Source organism: Ovis aries, chromosome X, assembly GCF_016772045.2.
Source record: "Ovis aries strain OAR_USU_Benz2616 breed Rambouillet chromosome X, ARS-UI_Ramb_v3.0, whole genome shotgun sequence".
Classification (NCBI taxonomy): domain Eukaryota; kingdom Metazoa; phylum Chordata; class Mammalia; order Artiodactyla; family Bovidae; genus Ovis; species Ovis aries.
Window position 1 is genome coordinate 56,319,689 of NC_056080.1, and position 17,426 is coordinate 56,337,114.

The window sequence follows — 17,426 nt, forward strand, 5'->3', positions numbered from 1 at the left end:
CTGTGTAAGGGTGTGATGCCTGTGACTAATAAGTGGTCTGTTAGAAACTGTTCAATTTTATGTCTCAAGTTGGAATTGTGTTTGCCAGTTGGTTTCCATGAAGTTTGTGAAGTTTGTGAGTCTGTTACCAATTTAGGAGGTTTCTGAACAGTTCTTTTAGGTGTTCTGTGTCCAAGGTGTGAGATGTCTGAAATCTCTAAGTGAATTCAGAATCTCTGGTGACTATGTCTAGGCTGCAAGGACTCTCTGGAGACATGTACCCATAGTATGAGATCTCTGGGCTATTTTGGATCCTGGTCCCAACATAGGAGGTCTGTGAACTCATGGGTATTTGTGTTCATGGCTGGAGGTCTCCAAATTTTTTTTTCTGGTCTCTGTCCAAGGGTGTGAGTTCTCTGAGCTCTTTGGGATCTGGGTCCCTGGATGTGAACATTTTCAGATTTGCGGATCTATATGTAAAGTGTGAAATCCCTGTTTTTTTTGGGGGGGGTGGGGTGGGAGGTTCTGTGTCACATGATGGGACTTCTGAGCCATTTGGGATATGTTCCCAGGTATGAAGAATCTGTTTCTATGGACGATCACTATTAATGGTATGATGTCTCTGACCTCTGTTCTAAGGAGTGGGATCTGTTTAGCCATCTGTGTAACTGTGTGGAATCAGCTGTCCATGGATTGGGGTTCCACAGTGTGAGACCTCTGCAATGTTTGGGGATTTGTGTCACGTCTTCTGAACTGTTTAAGTGAGATGAATCTCAAGGAGGTGAGATCACTGAGGTAGTTGCCACCCATGCACCTGAGTGGTTTGAGCCCCTAGGGGGTTATGTGTTCCTAGGATGGGAATAGTCAGAGCTGTCTGGGGTATGTGTTCAGGTCTGACAGTCTCTAAGATATTAGGATTCTATGTGACAGGATGTGAGATCTCTGCTTTGGATTTTCTCTGAATTTGTGAGGTCTGTGAGGTTGGCAAGAGTAGGGGGTGGAGTGAGTGGACTCGATCCAAAGCTTAAGGCCTCAGAATTGTTTTCTGCTGTGCCCACAGTGTAAGACAAATGAGCTCCTTGGGACACTGTGTCTCAGGGTGTGAGGTCTCTGCAGTGTTTCCGAATCATTGTCCCAGCCTATGAAATCTCTGAGTTTCTTGGGAATCACTGTCCAAGGCCTCAGAATCATGTTCTGTGTCCAGCTGTGTGAGGTCTTCATGCTTGAATAGTGTGGTACCACAGAATGAGATTGTTGAGGTGTCCATAGTTCTTTTTCTTGCAGTGTCAGTTTTCTGAGCTGTTGGAGTGTATTTTCTGCATGCGTGTGAGGATTTGTGCTTTGTGGGGGGATGTGGGTCCAGAGTTTAAAGTTTCTTAACTTTGCAGAAGTCTCTGTCAAAGATGTGGGACCTCATAACTCTTATGGGTCTAAATCTTACCACATGAAATCTTTGAGCTATTTGGCAGACGTTTTCATGTGTGAGGCCTTTGATGTTTGTGTGGGTCTCAGCTATAGGACGGAGAAGGCAATGGCACCCCACTCCAGTACCCTTGCCTGGAAAATCCCATGAATGGAGGAGCCTAGTAGGCTGCAGTCCATGGGGTCACACAGAGTTGGACATGAATGAAGTGACTTAGCAGCAGCAGCAGCTATAGGAATAAGGTTTTGTGTGTGTGTGTTTTTTTTTAAGTTATTGGATTATAGTTGTTTATCATTAGCTTATGGGCTTCCCTGCTGGCTCAGCTGGTAAAGAATCCACTTGCAATGTGGGAGACCTGAGTTCAATCCGTGGGTTGGGAACATACCCTGGAGAAGGGAGCAGCTACCAACTCCAATATTCTGACCTGGAGAATTCCATGGACTGTATAATCCATGGGGTCACAAAGAGTCAGACACAACTGAGCAACTATAACTTTCATGTGCTTTTACAGAGCCTCAGCAGAGTGAAGCCACAGTGTACAAGGAGCCTGGGGTCCTCTGCCACTACTTGGAAATCCACCTGTCAACCAGCAACACAGGTATTAGTCTGTGATGTTTATTATTGTGTTGCACCACTGACATTGGGGTGTTGGTTTGTTACTGCAGGAGAATTCATTCCTGAACACACACATACAGTACTGTGTGGATTGAATCCTCTGTGGAAATGGGCTCTGCAAGCTGAGGAGCTCAAGGACAGGGCAGCCTTCTTCTGGGAGGGCCTCCTAGCTTCTAGGATTTGCTTTTCCTTCCTTAATAGTAGACACAGCTCTGACCAGGTGAGGGGATGGGAGAGCATTTGCATTTCCAAGTTGAACACCGGCTCTGGGCAACACTGCCAGGAACAGAGAGACCATGGACACGGAATGCTATTCTTCAGAGACGCAGAAGTGAATGAGGCACTGGTGTTCCATAACCGTGCTCGGCTTTAATAGTGGGCTTCAGGGTCCATCTAGAGTTGGGAGAATTCAGCCACAAATGTCTGTACATACATTAAAGATAGCTTTGATTTCACCAAATGGCTCCAACAGTGGATTTCTTCTCCTTGGAATGAACGCACTTTCTGTTGTAAATGAGACCCATCATGCTCCTTTCCACCCCCACCATTGGACACAGTGCTTCTCCTAGGACAAAGCCCCTGGGGCTAGTGGGGCAGCAGGCATGGTTTCCCCAACTATCAGGGCCATTTGATGTTATGACACAGGGCCACACAATTTGCTGCGACAGTTCTTGTTTAGAGGTGTCAACTACAAATTGGCATTTACCAAGAGCATGGCCAACGACTGAACAACAAAGGCATTTGCCATCTGCCTCTATAGAGACTGAACCCTCAGCTGCTATAGCTGTTGACCTTCAACAATCCCTGAGGGAGTTCAGGGTGGAGTGAGGCACTCTCTGCTCCAGGGAATCTGGTGGGACGGGTCTTTAGATGGATGTTTTTAAGAACAGATTTTATGATCTCAATCCTTGCATCTCCTCATGTCTAGAGAAGCACTAAATCCCTTCATGGTGACATCAGATCCTTGTGACTAACAAAAACCCTTTTGTAAAATGAGTGCTTCATGGTATTGAACTCCCCTTTCGCCAAAACCTTATATATTGACTTTCACAACCTCTGCTGCTTTGCAGCAGTCTCTCAGAGCTATTTGAGATGCTGCCTCCCGGGCTGCAGTTCTCATTTTGCCCCAAATAAAACTTAACTCACAGCTCTCAGGTTGTATATATTTTTTAGTCAACAGTTATGGTGACCATGAAGGGACCCAGAGTGGACTTCCTTCCTTTGACTGGACTCCATGAGGAACCGGAGCTTTGGTACCAGCAGCGGCTCCTTGCACCCGTCTGCCTCCTCAGGGGATGCAGACGAATTTGGGTAAGTCTCTCCTGGTTCTTGAATCTACCATATTGGTTGAGATTCTCAGTTTTATTTGGCAGTGGAGCAGGTTACCTGCCCCCTCCCAGTAGGAAAGATACTGGGGCAGGGGCCCAGGTGAAACATCCAGGACATACCCACTCATGGTCTAGACACTGAGTGGTGCTCTGTTGAAAGATACTGAGGAATTCCCACCCAGTCAAAAGAAACTGGGTGGAGGGGCTGGCTGAAAGATGCCAGGAGAATTGCCCACACAGTGAAAAGCTACTGGGTAGGGAGGGGCTCGACTGTGATAAAATTGAGGAATACCCAGGGCTCTGCTGAAAGATACTGAGGTCGTGACATTGAGGTCGTGCTGCTGTAGAGCAGTTAAGAGGCTGATCTGACACTTTTCTTCAATTTGACTGCCTTTATAGAATTTGTCAGGATAAAAGTGAGGAAAATACACGAGAGCTTTGCTCTGAAAAAAATGGACAAGACTCCTCCTGGCCAGTTTCGGTTTTCTCAGCTGACTGAGAAATTTACAGGAGTAGTGGAGGCCTAGTCCTTATACTGTGCAGTGGTCCCATAGGGAAGCCCACTCTTTAATTAAAATACTTGCTCATCCGGGGGGTCACACATAAGAACTGGCCATTCAGCGACCTGAGCAGCCATGGTGGTCTTAGATTGCTGGAGGCAAGATCCGAGACATGTAAGACAAGCTGAAACAACTCTGGGGTGACTCCTGGAGGAGTTAAGCTCACAAGAAGCACATGGGTCCACTATACAAGTTCACTAGTGACTTTTATCCCTGACAAATTCAGCTTAAAATGGGAAACAGAATCTCTCAAAAACAGAAACAAAGGGGTGTTAGAAAGCCAGCATCTGACTTACACTCTAGCCAGATTCATGTACAATATGCATGGAACTCATACCTCCAAGTACCTAGTTAATTGGAGAAATTATACTAAAAGAGATCTCAACCCAAAATGGCCAAATTGGGAATCTTTTGATATTCTAAAATTGATATTTTTTGCATGCACAATTAGAAAAGGCCAGCCATACTTTGACTGGTATCTAAAGCTTCTAAAACAGGAAATGAGAGAGTAACTTCTTCGCAGAAAATCAACAAGAAATTGCTTGAAACTATATCAAAACTAAAAAAGGGCTGCTAGCTCTGACTTTGCCAGGTCGTAGGTCTAGTCAAACTGGGAAGTCATGTTTGACATTTATGCCATTTGGTTTTTTATTTCTGGGCATCACTTTACCATCTTTTTGGGGCACTCTTGCCACTTGGCTTTTGATTTCTGGGCATCTCTTTGCCTTTTGTTTCATTTGGAGTGTGACTCCTGCCTGGTGAAGTTCTGGTTTGCTTTTGTTTTGTTTGTTTGGCTTGAGTGCACAGACATCTGGTACAAACTGCTCAAGCTAATGTGGGAATTGCTCACTATAAGGTTCCACACTCCACCTGGGAACCCCTTGGGGAAAAAAATTTTCCTTGACTGATCAATCTATAGCTATGATCCAATGACAAGAAAAATAGCCTAAAATATTAGATCTTTTATTGACATAGGATAGGAAAATGGACTGAAGTTCCCTTCTGTCTAGGACTTCCTCCTGTAATCAACAGCCTGGGGCTGATCAAACTAAGACCCCCTACTTCCCCAGAGGGACAATCCCTGCTGGGACCAACCTGCCCTTGTTATCAGGGCCAAGGTGAGCACTATCTGGTCTAAATTTTGGCTATAAAACTATGGTCATACACACAAAAATTACAATTTTTGACAGTGTGGTCACTATATTCTTTAGATTCCAGATGAAGCTTGAAGAAAAAATTATCTCTTTAAGAATTCTTGCCCTGAGGAAGTAACTCCTCCTATACCTTTAGACCAGAGCTCTCTGGATCACTTATCTAGACCATATCTAATTCCTGAAACCAAAAGGAAAAAAAGGGAGGAACAAAGCCTTTTAAAATCTTATTCCAACCATTTTTTATTCATAACTAAGTTTGGAAAACAAAGCTATAGGATCTCTTGTGTCTATTTGGATATATGTATGTCTCAGTGTGTATCTTTTTTTAAAAATAATATTACTGATTGCTGAGATCAGTGTGTAAATGAGTTCTAATCTAATTGGGCTTTAAAAAGTATGCACTTACAAATCAAATAATTCTAAATGCAAGAGAAATTAACCTAAATGAATTTCAGGTTCATGTGAACTGAGAAATATTCAGTATTAAATACCTGATATTAATGTGTATTTGTTGACCTAAATAATGTAGACATGTCTATGAGTAATTATCATTAAGCAGAATATTTTCATTGTACCTAGGTTAATATAAGTTAAATATTATTATATCTGTTACAAGTCTGTCAACAAAGAAATTACCTTGAGTGAAGAAACTTCTAAAAAATGTAAATGTAATATGAGCCTTTAGATAAACTCTATTAAGAATAATTATGCTTTAGGAATGTCTGTCTAAAATAGTCTCTCCAGATTGGGGTAACTTTAACTTCTAAGGGTTGTGCTAAACTAAGTGTTGGAAGTCCATTGAATAGCTAAGTCATTTCCAAATAAAATAAGATTTTGAAACATTTACTACTAAACACTTATTACCTTTTACAGAGAAATTAAAGAGATTTGGGATTAAAAATGATGTTTGGTGCCATCCTAAAATGTTTTCTGTAAGAAAACAAAGGTTTTAGAAATAATCACTGATATTTATGCTCAGCAATCTATAAAATGCTAACATAAAAGTCAGTTCTTGGTTGCTTAAGGGAAGTAGAAAGTGTGTTTTTGGAAAATAAGGTATGAGGAATGGAATTGCATTTTGTGAATGGAAAAGGAGGCAAGCCTGACTTACAGGTGGCTTTTTAGGATGGAAGAACATAGTAATGGGTACAGAAAGTGATAAGGTTTGTGAAAAGTGAACCATGAGGAAAGAGTTTTGTATATGGTTAGGACTAACTTTGTATATGGTTAGGGCTAAGAAAAACATCTACTTCTGCCTTATTGACTATGCCAAAGCCTTTGACTGTGTGGATCATAATAAACTGTGGAAAATTCTGAAAGAGATGGGAATACCAGACCACCTGACCTGCCTCTTGAGAAACCTGTATGCAGGTCAGGAAGCAACAGTTAGAACTGGACATGGAACAACAGACTGGTTCCAAATAGGAAAAGGAGTACATCAAGGCTGTATATTGTCACCCTGCTTATTTAAATTATATGCAGAGTACATCATGAGAAATGCTGGGCTGGAAGAAGCACAAGCTGGAATCAAGATTTCCGGGAGAAATATCAATAACCTGATATGCAGATGACACCACCCTTATGGCAGAAAGTGAAGAGGAACTCAAAAGCCTCTTGATGAAAGTGAAAGAGGAGAGTGAAAAAGTTGGCTTAAAGCTCAACATTCAGAAAACGAAGATCATGGCATCTGGTCCCATCACTTCATGGGAAATAGATGGGGAAACAATAAAAACAGTGTCAGACTTTATTTTGGGGGGCTCCAAAATCACTGCAGATGGTGACTGCAGCCATGAAATTAAAAGACGCTTACTCCTTGGAAGGAAAGTTATGACCAACCTAGATAGCATATTCAAAAGCAGAGACATTACTTTGCCAAGAAAGGTCCATCTAGTCAAGGCTGTGGTTTTTTTAGTGGTCATGTATGGATGTAAGAGTTGGACTGTGAAGAAAGCTGAGCGCTGAAGAATTGATGCTTTTGAACTGTGGTGTTGGAGAAGACTCTTGAGAGTCCCTTGGACTGCAAGGAGATCAACCAATCCAACCTAAAGGAGATCAGTCCTGGGTATTCTTTGGAAGGAATGATGCTAAAGCTGAAACTCCAGTACTTTGGCCACCTCATGTGAAGAGTTGACTCATTGGAAAAGACTCTGATGCTGGGAGGGATTGGGGGCAGGAGGAGAAGGGGACGACAGAGGATGAGATGGCTGGATGGCATCACCGACTCGATAGATGTGAGTGTGAGTGAACTCCGGGAGTTGGTGATGGACACGGAGGCCTGGCGTGCTGCAGTTCATGGGGTCGCAGTCGGACATGACTGAGCGACTGAACTGAAATGAACTGAGGACTAAGTTTAAAATAAAGTTAATTAAGTTTACCTTTTAAGTAAAGTAAGATGGTGCAAAAACTTTAATTTAGCTTTTCTTTCTGTTAAGAGGACACCTTTTCTTCAGATATTGAACTGCCTATGATAGTAGATTTAAATTTCTTTATCTTTTAAATGACCTGTTCTGAAATCCCTTATTGTTACTTTGGCTAAGTGAATAGCTGTTGTTTCTCAATGACCTATAATCCTATCTGACTAAGTGTTCTAAACCTTTTGATACTTGTTGACAAAGCTTCCTAAGTCATTCTAATGTAGAAGATTTGTACCTAACTTTGGGATGCTTCAGAGGGCCACTGAAATATCCCAAAGAGAGATATTATACTAATTAGGTTCATTTTGTATACAGAATTACATGAGATGTATTGTAAAGTGAGTAATAAGTCAGGTTATATTGTATGGTAAATGTTATTAATATAGATATCCTAGAAACTGTATGGAGTTCCTAAAAGTCTGATATGTTTGGGTAAAATGTTATCAAGCATAATTCTAGTTACTATCTCAAAATATTGTCATAGCATTAAACAAGTTTCGCCTCTTCTAGAAGATTTATAAAAAGGACTTTGGGATAAATACCAGTTTCTGAACTGGGTAAAAGATTCTAATAGAAAACCTGATGACTTCACAAAGGTTAACAAAAGGACTGAAGGAAGTAGTGAATATGCTTATAAGTTTTATGGTTTCTATCTGAAAAATTACTGATTTGAATCTGTGTTTTCCAGGTGTAATGAAAAAAAAAACCGTCCCCTCAAACTAATTATGACAGTAATTTGGTAAAATTATATTTTATAAACAAATTGAAACATTTATCTTTTCTCTATATCTGAACCCTCCAGAGATTGGAAGCTCTTAGTTTCCAGTAACTTTATCAGATAAGTTAGGAAGATTATCTCAATAACAGGTACAGAAATCTCAAGGAATTTTGGAGACCTTGAGAAGGGAGGAATTTATTTAGATCTGTTAGGCAAAATCTGTGATAAGCCTTTGGCATGGCTTTCCTAGCCCTGAAAGCTTTTATTTTAAAAGTTCAGTCTGAGACTCTATAAAAGTTTCAGCAAAGCAAAATGTCTATGATCAATTATGGTTACATAAGTCATCAGGCCAAGTTTATTGAGACCAGACCCATACTACAAACAGGTCTTAATTTGATTATATTTGGTAAAAATGATGGTGATTTTAAGGAGAAAGAGATGTTTCAATGAATGTTAAATCCCAGTTTGTTAATGGAGGGTTATCTTCTAAGTCTTAGTTATCTACTAAGACTCATTTCCTGGATAGTTCTTTGCTGTTAGGGTATATTAATGTAAAATTGAATTGAATTATTAAGGAACTTTAATAATGGCTTCCCTGGTGGCTCAGACGGTAAAGCATCTGCCTGCAGTGCAGGAGACCCAGGTTTGATCCCTGGGCTGGGAAGATCCGTGGAGAAGGAAATGGCAACCCACTCTAGTACTCTTGCCTGGAAAATTCCATGGACAGAGGAGCCTTGTAGGCTATAGTCCATGGGGTCGCAAAGAGTCGGACACAACTGAGCAACTTCACTTCACATTAAAGAACACTCTAGCGTTGTTTCTGAAGTAATCTATCTTTGGATGCATATCAGATGCCTCACACATGACCTACAATCAAGACTGGAAGAAGACATAATTTAAGGAAGACAATTTCAGGAACTGTCTCCAACCTAGATGGAAGGACCTTTCTATCAGGTACTCTTAACTAGCTCATGCCCAGTGAAATTGAAGGGAAATTGACTCTTGGGTTTAACTCCCACTTCCAAAGGCCCCTAAGCTGGACTGGTCCATAGAGAGGCCTGCTGATCTCAAACTCACCTTAAAACAATGCTCAAACAGAGGAAGCTACTAGGACGAGAAGAAGATGACATCAGAAGTAGACAGCTTGCCCAAGATGGTGATCTGACTTTTATGATCATTTATAATGTTTTCTTGATTCCTTGGACATATGCCTATCAATCACATGTTTTCAATCATGGACATGATTCTATGCTAATTTAAAACTCAATCCAATTGTTGGGTTGTGGCCAATTACCTGTGCCTAGTATTTCTGTGTTACCTTGGTGGATTTCTGTTCTCTAGGGCTCTGATTGGATACCCCCAGGATATTTGTTTTAGATGAGTGTTCAGTACTGTTCTGTCTATTTGTGATATTACTAGATGGGGTCCTCTCACCTGGCCAACTAATAATACCTGCTCTGATGCTGGCCATAGATTTAAGTATTCTCTTAGGATCATTTAAACTCAATCGGAATGATGAGCTAAGTCTCAATAAAAAGTTAACCTCTCATCTGTTAAAAGGAAAACTCCCACAATTATGGGGAGGATCTACATGGTTAACACCAGGCTATGGTCATTTAAGTTTAAAGGCTCCTCTATGTTGGGAACAGTTAACTCATACTAAAAATGATCAACCTGGTAATTATGAGACAAGGCTGGGTGCTTTATGAACTATGCCTATTATTACCCTTAGAGAGAGTGATTGGTATGGAACTCAGTGGATTTATAGCACTAATTTATGGCCTTGACATCTATAGGGATGGATACGAAGGTGTAGCCTGGGATTCCCATGAATTTAAGGTCATACATGTTAACAAATTAGAGGTAACCCTAACTAATCTACCATTGGTATGATCCCAGTGGGTCAAAGATCTGTATTCTACTGGTATGACCATTTAGCAGCTTGTGTGTGTGTGTGTGTGTGTGTGTGTGTGTGTGTGTGTGTGTGCCTTCAATGGGGTTGGAAGATATAGTTGATGATATCTAAGCCTTAACAACTTTCATAAGCTTTAAATGATAGTAATCGGGCTGTTAGTCTATTGAATTCTGAGATCTCTATGACGAGAAAGGCAGTGCTACACAACTGCAAAGCCATTGATACCTTACAGCATCTCAGGAAGATATCTGTGCTAAAATTCAAACTGAATGCTATATTTTCATACCTGATAAATCCTTTAATCCTCTTTTGATGAACCACATGGAAAATCAGATTTCTGCTTTAAGTGACCCATTCCCTAGTCTTAACAATCTTTAAAAAAAAAAAAACTGGTTTGGTGTGTGAGGCTCATGGCTAAAATATTTAATTCCACTAATGTTATTAACTATACCATTTGTATTTTGCTTGTTTCACAAGAGTATCATTTCTTGTATTACCAAGCATATGACTTAGCCTCCAATGAAAATGATAACTAGACTTGAAGCAGTTGGTCAAATGTATAGCCCGATATATGATCAATGATTGTAATAGTGTAAGTCTAGGTATGAAAAGGTGCAATGAGAGGGAATACTTTCCTGGACCATAACTAGAGGACAGGTGTCCAGAGATCTTTGACTATTAAGACCTAATCCAGTAATAGCACATTGAGTGTCTTATCAACAAAAACCTTCTTCAGAACTGGGAACGAGCCTTCCCAGCAATGCAGGACAAAATGGTCATGAAATGCCCTGCAAAATATGGTTGGATTTATGACCACAAGGGGGTCATGTCAACTACAAATTGGCATTTACCAAGAGCATTGCCAACAACCGAACAACAAAGGTATTTGTCATCTGCCTCTATGGAGATCAGGACTTCCCTGATGGCTCAGATGGTAAAGCATCTGTCTACAATGTGGGAGACCCAGGTTCGATCCCTGAGTTGGGAAGATCCCTTGGAGAAGGAAATGGCAATCTACTCCAGTACTATTGCCTGGAAAATCCCAGGGACAGAGGAGCTTTGTAGGCTACAGTCCATGGGGTCCCAAAGAGTTGGACACGACTGAGTGACTTCACTTTTCTATGGAGATTGAACCCCATGCTGCTATAGCTTAGGGTTGACCTTCAACAATCCTTGAGGGAGTTCAGGGTCGGGTGAGGCACTCTGTGCTCCAAGGAACCTGGTGGGACAGCTCTTTAGATAGTTGGATGTTTTTAGGAACAGATTTTATGATCTCAATCCTTGCATCTCCTCATATCTAGAGAAGCACTAAATCCCTTCATGGTGACATCAGATCCTTGTGACTAACAAAAACCTTTTGTGAAATGAGTGCTTCACGGCATTGAACTCCCCCTTCACCAAAACCTTATATATTGACTTGCCCCCACTGCCATTTTAGAGCAGTCTCTCAGAGCTATCTGAGATGCTGCCTCCTGGGCTACGGTCCTCATTTTGCCCCAAATAAAACTTAACTCACAACTCTCAAGTTGTATATCTTTTTTTTAGTCGACACCTTCAAGTGGGAAGACTTTATTTTCTCCCATTACCAGAACATTTGTGGCTGGCAATCGCAGGCTCAATGATATTGCAAACAGGTTTGACTTTTCTTTCCCTCTTTCATCTTAACCACTTTTAAGCATAGTGACTTTTGTCATCACATTTATTGCCTTGTGGTCCCAAGATGGCTGCTGCACTTTCAGCCCTCACATCTATATCCAATACAGGAAAAGGGGATCAGGACAAAGGCTTTCTTTCTAATTAGGCATTGTCTTGTTGTGTCTTCCAGCTTCTGGTAGCAGCTGGCATTTTTTCACTTGTGGCCCCATCACTCCAATATCTTCCTCCATGGACATAATGCCACCTCCTCTGTGTATGCATCTCCTCTTCTGCTATCTAAAATCTGCTTCAGGCTCCCTTGTATAACACTTGGTGGTTACTTTTAGAGCCCACCAGATAGTTAGGATAATCTCCCTGTCTCCAGATCCTTCACTTAATCACATCTACAAAGTCTTCTTTTGCAAGTTTTCAATCGTTGACAGGTTTCAACGATTAGGAGGTGGATGATTTTGTAGGGCTATTAGTTAGCCCAGGCTTTCCAGATGATGCTAGTGGTAAGGAACCCACTTGCCAGTGCAGGAGACCTAAGAGATGCAGGTTGGATCCCTGGGCCAGGGAGATTCCCTGAAGAAGGGCATGGCAACGCACTGCAGTATTCTTGCCTGGAGAATCCACATGGATAGACAACCCTGGTGGGCTACAGTCCATTAATTCACAAAGAGTCAGACACAACTGAGTGACACTTTTGCTTTGGTGTCATGTCTTGGAGGTGGTTCTGTATCTGTGCCCCAACACTTGAGGTCTCTGAGTTTCTCTGGGATGCTTGTTAATGCTACAATGGTTATGAATTATTTTTCAGTCAGGGTCCAAGATAAGAGGTCTTTTATCTGTTTGAGGATATGAGCTGTTTGAAGGGTATGAGGCATCTGAGTTCTTTTGGGTGTGTGTTCCATGACATAAAACCACTGTGTCACTTGGGGTATATGCATACATTTGGTGGTTTCTGTCTAAGGGTGTGATGCCTCTGACTAATAATTGGTCTGTTAGAATTTGATCAGGTGTATGTTTCAAGTTGGAGTTGTCTTTGCCAATTGGTTTCCATGAACTCTGTGAGTCTGTTTGAAATCTTCCCAATTTAGGAGTTTCCTGAACAGGGTTTTTTTTTTTTTTTTTTTTTTGGTGGTGGTCTGTGTCCAAGGTGTGACATGTCTGAACACTCTAGGTGAATTTAGACTCTCTGGTGACTATGTCTAGGCTGCAAGAACTCTCTAGGGCACCTGTACCCCATAGTGTGAAATCTCTGGGATATTTTGGATCCTGGTCCCAACACAGGGGGTCTGTGAACTCATGGGCATCTGTATTCGTGGCCTAATATCTCCAGATTGTTTTCTGGCTTGTGTCCAAGAGTGCAAGTTCTCTGAGCTCTTTGGGGTCTGGGTCCCAGGATGTGAACTTTCTACAATTTGGGGATCTATGTTCAGAGTATGAAGTCTGTGTTTTTTGGGGTGGAAGGTCCTGTGTCACATGATGGGAATTATGAGCCATTTGGGATATGTTCCCAGGTGTGAAGAGTCTGTCCCTATGGACAATCTCTGTTAAGAGTATGATGTCTCTGACCTCTGTTCTATTTCTAAGGGGTGGCGTCTATTTAGCCATCTGTGTAACTGTGTGGTATCACTGTTTGTCCATGGATTGGGGTTCCAGAGTGTGAGTCTTCTGAGCTGTTTGGGGTTTTATGTCATGTCCTCTGAACTGTTTTGGAGAGCTGACTCTCAAGGGGATGAGATCACTGAGATACTTGCCACCTGTGCCCCTGAGTGAATAGTTTGAGCCCTTAGGGGGTTGTGCGTTCCTAGGGTGTGAATTGCCAGAGCCGTCTGGGGTATGTGTTCAGGTCTGAAGGTCTCTGACATATTAGGATTCTATGTGATCAGATGTGAAATCTCTGCTTCAGATTTTCTCTGAACTTGTGAGGTCTGTGAGGTTGGTGAGGAGTTAGGGGTGGAGAGAGTGGACCCATTCCAAAGCTTAAGGCCTCAGAATTGTTTTCTGTTGCAACCACAGTGTAAGATCACTGAGCTCTTTGGGACTGTTTCTCAGGGTGTGAAGTCTCTGCAGTGTTTCCCAGTCATTGTCTCAGTCTATGAAATCTCTGAGGTTCTTGGGAATCATTGTCCACGGCCTCAGAATTGTGTTGAGTCTGAGTGTGTGAGGTCTTCTGAACTTTGCGGAAGTCTCTGTCAAAGATGCGGGAACTCATAACTCTTAATGGTCTAAATCTTATCACATGAAATCTTTGAGCTATTTGGCAGACATTTTCATGTGTGAGGTCTTTGATGTTTGTGTGGGTTTCAGCTATAGGAGGAGAAGGCACTGGCAACCCACTCCAGTACTCTTACCTGGAGAATCCCATGGCCAGAGGAGCCTGGTGGGCTGCAGTCCATGGGGTCGCTCACTTTCATGCACTGGAGAAGGAAATGGCAACCCACTCCACTGTTCTTGCCTGGAGAATCCCAGGGACAGTGGAGCCTGGTGGGCTGCCATCTATGGGGTCGCACGGAGTCGGACACAACTGAAGCGACTTAGCAGCAGCAGCAGCAGCAGCAGCAGCTATAGGAATGAGATTTTTTTTGTAAAAAAAAAAAAGTTATTGGATTATAGTTGTTTATCATTAGCTTATGGGCTTCCCTGCTGGCTCAGCTGGTAAAGAATCCATTCGCAATGTGGGAGACCTGGGTTCAATCTGTGGGTTGGGAAGATACCTTGGAGAAGGGAGCGGCTACCAACTCCAATATTCTGACCTGGAGAATTCCATGGACTGTATAATCCATGGGGTCACAAAGAGTCAGACACAACTGAGCAACTATAACTTTCATGTGCTTTTACAGAGCCTCAGCAGAGTGAAGCCACAGTGTACAAGGAGCCTGGGGTCCTCTGCCACTACTTGGAAATCCACCTGTCAACCAGCAACACAGGTATTAGTCTGTGATGTTTATTATTGTGTTGCACCACTGACATTGGGGTGTTGGTTTGTTACTGCAGGAGAATTCATTCCTGAACACACACACACAGTACTGTGTGGATTGAATCCTCTGTGGAAATGGGCTCTGCAAGCTGAGGAGCTCAAGGACAGGGCAGCCTTCTTCTGGGAGGGCCTCCTAGCTTCTAGGATTTGCCTTTCCTTCCTTTATAGCAGACACAGCACTGGCCAGGGGGTGGGGATGGGAGGGCATTTGCATCTCTAAACTGGACACTGCTCTGGGCAACACTGCTGGGGGCGGAGTGACCCTGGACATGGAATGCTGTTCTTCAGAGACTAGAGATGAATGACGTGCTGGTGTTCTATAGCCTGCTTGGCTTTAATAATAGGTTTCAGGGTCCATCTAGAGTTGGGAGAATTCAGCCGCAGCATTAAATATAACTTTGATTTCACTAAATGCCTCCAGTAGTGGATTTCTTCTTCTCCTTAGAATGAAGGCACTTTCTGTTTTAAATGAGACCCATCATGCTCCTTCCCACCCCCACCACTGGATCCAGTGCTTCTCCTAGGACAAAGCCCCTGGGGCTAGTGGGGCAGTGGGCAGGGGTTCCCCAACTGGGCCACCTTCAGGGCCATTTGATGTTCTTATGATATAGGTCCACACAATATGCTGCGATAGTTCTTGTTCAGACAGTATTATTTCTACCCCAAAGGAAATGCCTGCCTGAATTCATAGGCAGTTCCGTGGTTGGGACTCTGTGCTTTTTCACTGACAAGGGCTGTGGATCAATCCCTGATCAGGGAACGAAGATCCCTGAAGCCTTGCAGCAAAACCAAAAAAAAAAAAAGAAAAGAAAAATGCTCTTTCCACCAGATCCAGACATTTAAACCACATAGGCTCTGCAGCTCTGTTTCCTTGTTTACAAAATGGACATGCTAGAACCTAGCCTGGCAATTTCAAAGGGATAGTTAAGAGATTATCTGAAAGGTTTTTTTTTTTTTCCAGTAAAGCATTCTTCTCCCTGCAAGTAACAGAAAATTCTATTAGACGGCCTTCAAGTGGGAAGGCTTTATTTTCTCCCATTACCAGAACATTTGAGGTTGGCAGTCACAGGCTCAATGATACTGTAAACAGCTTCGAATATTCTCTCCATCTTTCATCTTGATCATCTTTAAGTATACTAACTTATGTTTTCATGTTTATGCCTTGTGGTCCCAAGATGGCTACTGTACCTCCAGCCTTCATATCTATATCCAATCCTGGAAAAAGGGATCAGGAAAAAGGCTTTCTAATGGGGCACTGTCTGGTTGAGTCTTCCAGCTTCTGGTGGCCGCTAGCATTTTTCAGCTTTGGCCACATCACTCCAGTCTCTTCCCCCATGGTCATAATGCCACCTCCTCTGTGTGTGCATCTCCTCTACTATCTATCTCAAATCTCCCTCAGGCTCCCTCTTATAAGGACACTTGTGGTTACATTTCAGTTCAGTTCAGTCACTCAGTCATGTCCCATTCTTTGTGACCCTGTGAATCACAGCATGCCAGGCCTCCCTGTACATCACCAGCTCCCAGAGTTCACTCAAACTCACATCCATCGAGTCGGTGGTGCCATCCAGCCATCTCATCCTCTGTCGTCCCCTTCTCCTCCTGCCCTCAATCCCTCCCAGCATCAAGGTCTTTTCCAATGAGTCAATTCTTTGCATGAGGTGGCCAAAGTATCAGTCCTTCCAATGAACACCCAGGACTGATCTCCTTTAGGATGGACTGGTTGGATCTCCTTGCAGTCCAAGGGACTCTCAAGAGTCTTCTCCAACACCACAGTTCAAAAGCATCAGTTCTTCAGTGCTCAGCTTTCTTCACAGTCCAACTCTCACATCCATACATGACCACTAAAAAAACCATAGCCTTGACTCGATGGACCTTTCTTAGCAAAGTAATGCTCTGCTTTTGAATATGCTATCTAGGTTGGTCATAACTTTTCTTCCAAGGAGTAAGCGTCTTTTAATTTCATGGCTGCAGTCACCATCTGCAGTGATTTTGGCGCCCCCCAAAATAAAGTCTGACACTGTTTTTACTGTTTCCCCATCTATTTGCCATGAAGTGATGGGACCAGATGCCATGATCTCTGTTTTCTGAATGTTGAGCTTTAAGCCAACTTTTTCACTCTCCTCTTTCACTTTCATCAAGAGGCTCTTTAGTTCCTCTTCACTTTCTGCCATAAGGGTGGTGTCATCTGCATATCTGAGGTTATTGATATTTCTCCCGGCAATCTTGATTCCAGCTTGTGCTTCTTCCAGCCCAGCATTTCTCATGATGTACTCTGCATAGAAGTTAAATAAGCAGGGTGACAATATACAGCCTTGATGTACTCCTTTTCCTATTTGGAACCAGTCTGTTGTTCCATGTCCAGTTCTAACTGTTGCTTCCTGACCTGCATATGGGTTTCTCAAGAGGCAGGTCAGGTGGTCTGTATTCCCATCTCTTTCAGAATTTTCCACAGTTTATTGGGATCCACAGAGTCAAAGGCTTTGGCATAGTCAATAAAGCAGAAATAGATGTTTTTCTGGAACTCTCTTGCTTTTTCGATGATCCAGTAGATCTAAATGTGGTTTCATTTAGAGCCCGTCAGATAATCAAGATAATCTCCATGTCGAAGACTCTTCACTTAATCACACCTACAAAGTCTTTTTTACCATATAAATGAACAGTCACAGGTTTCAAGGATTAGGAGGTAGATAATTTTGTAG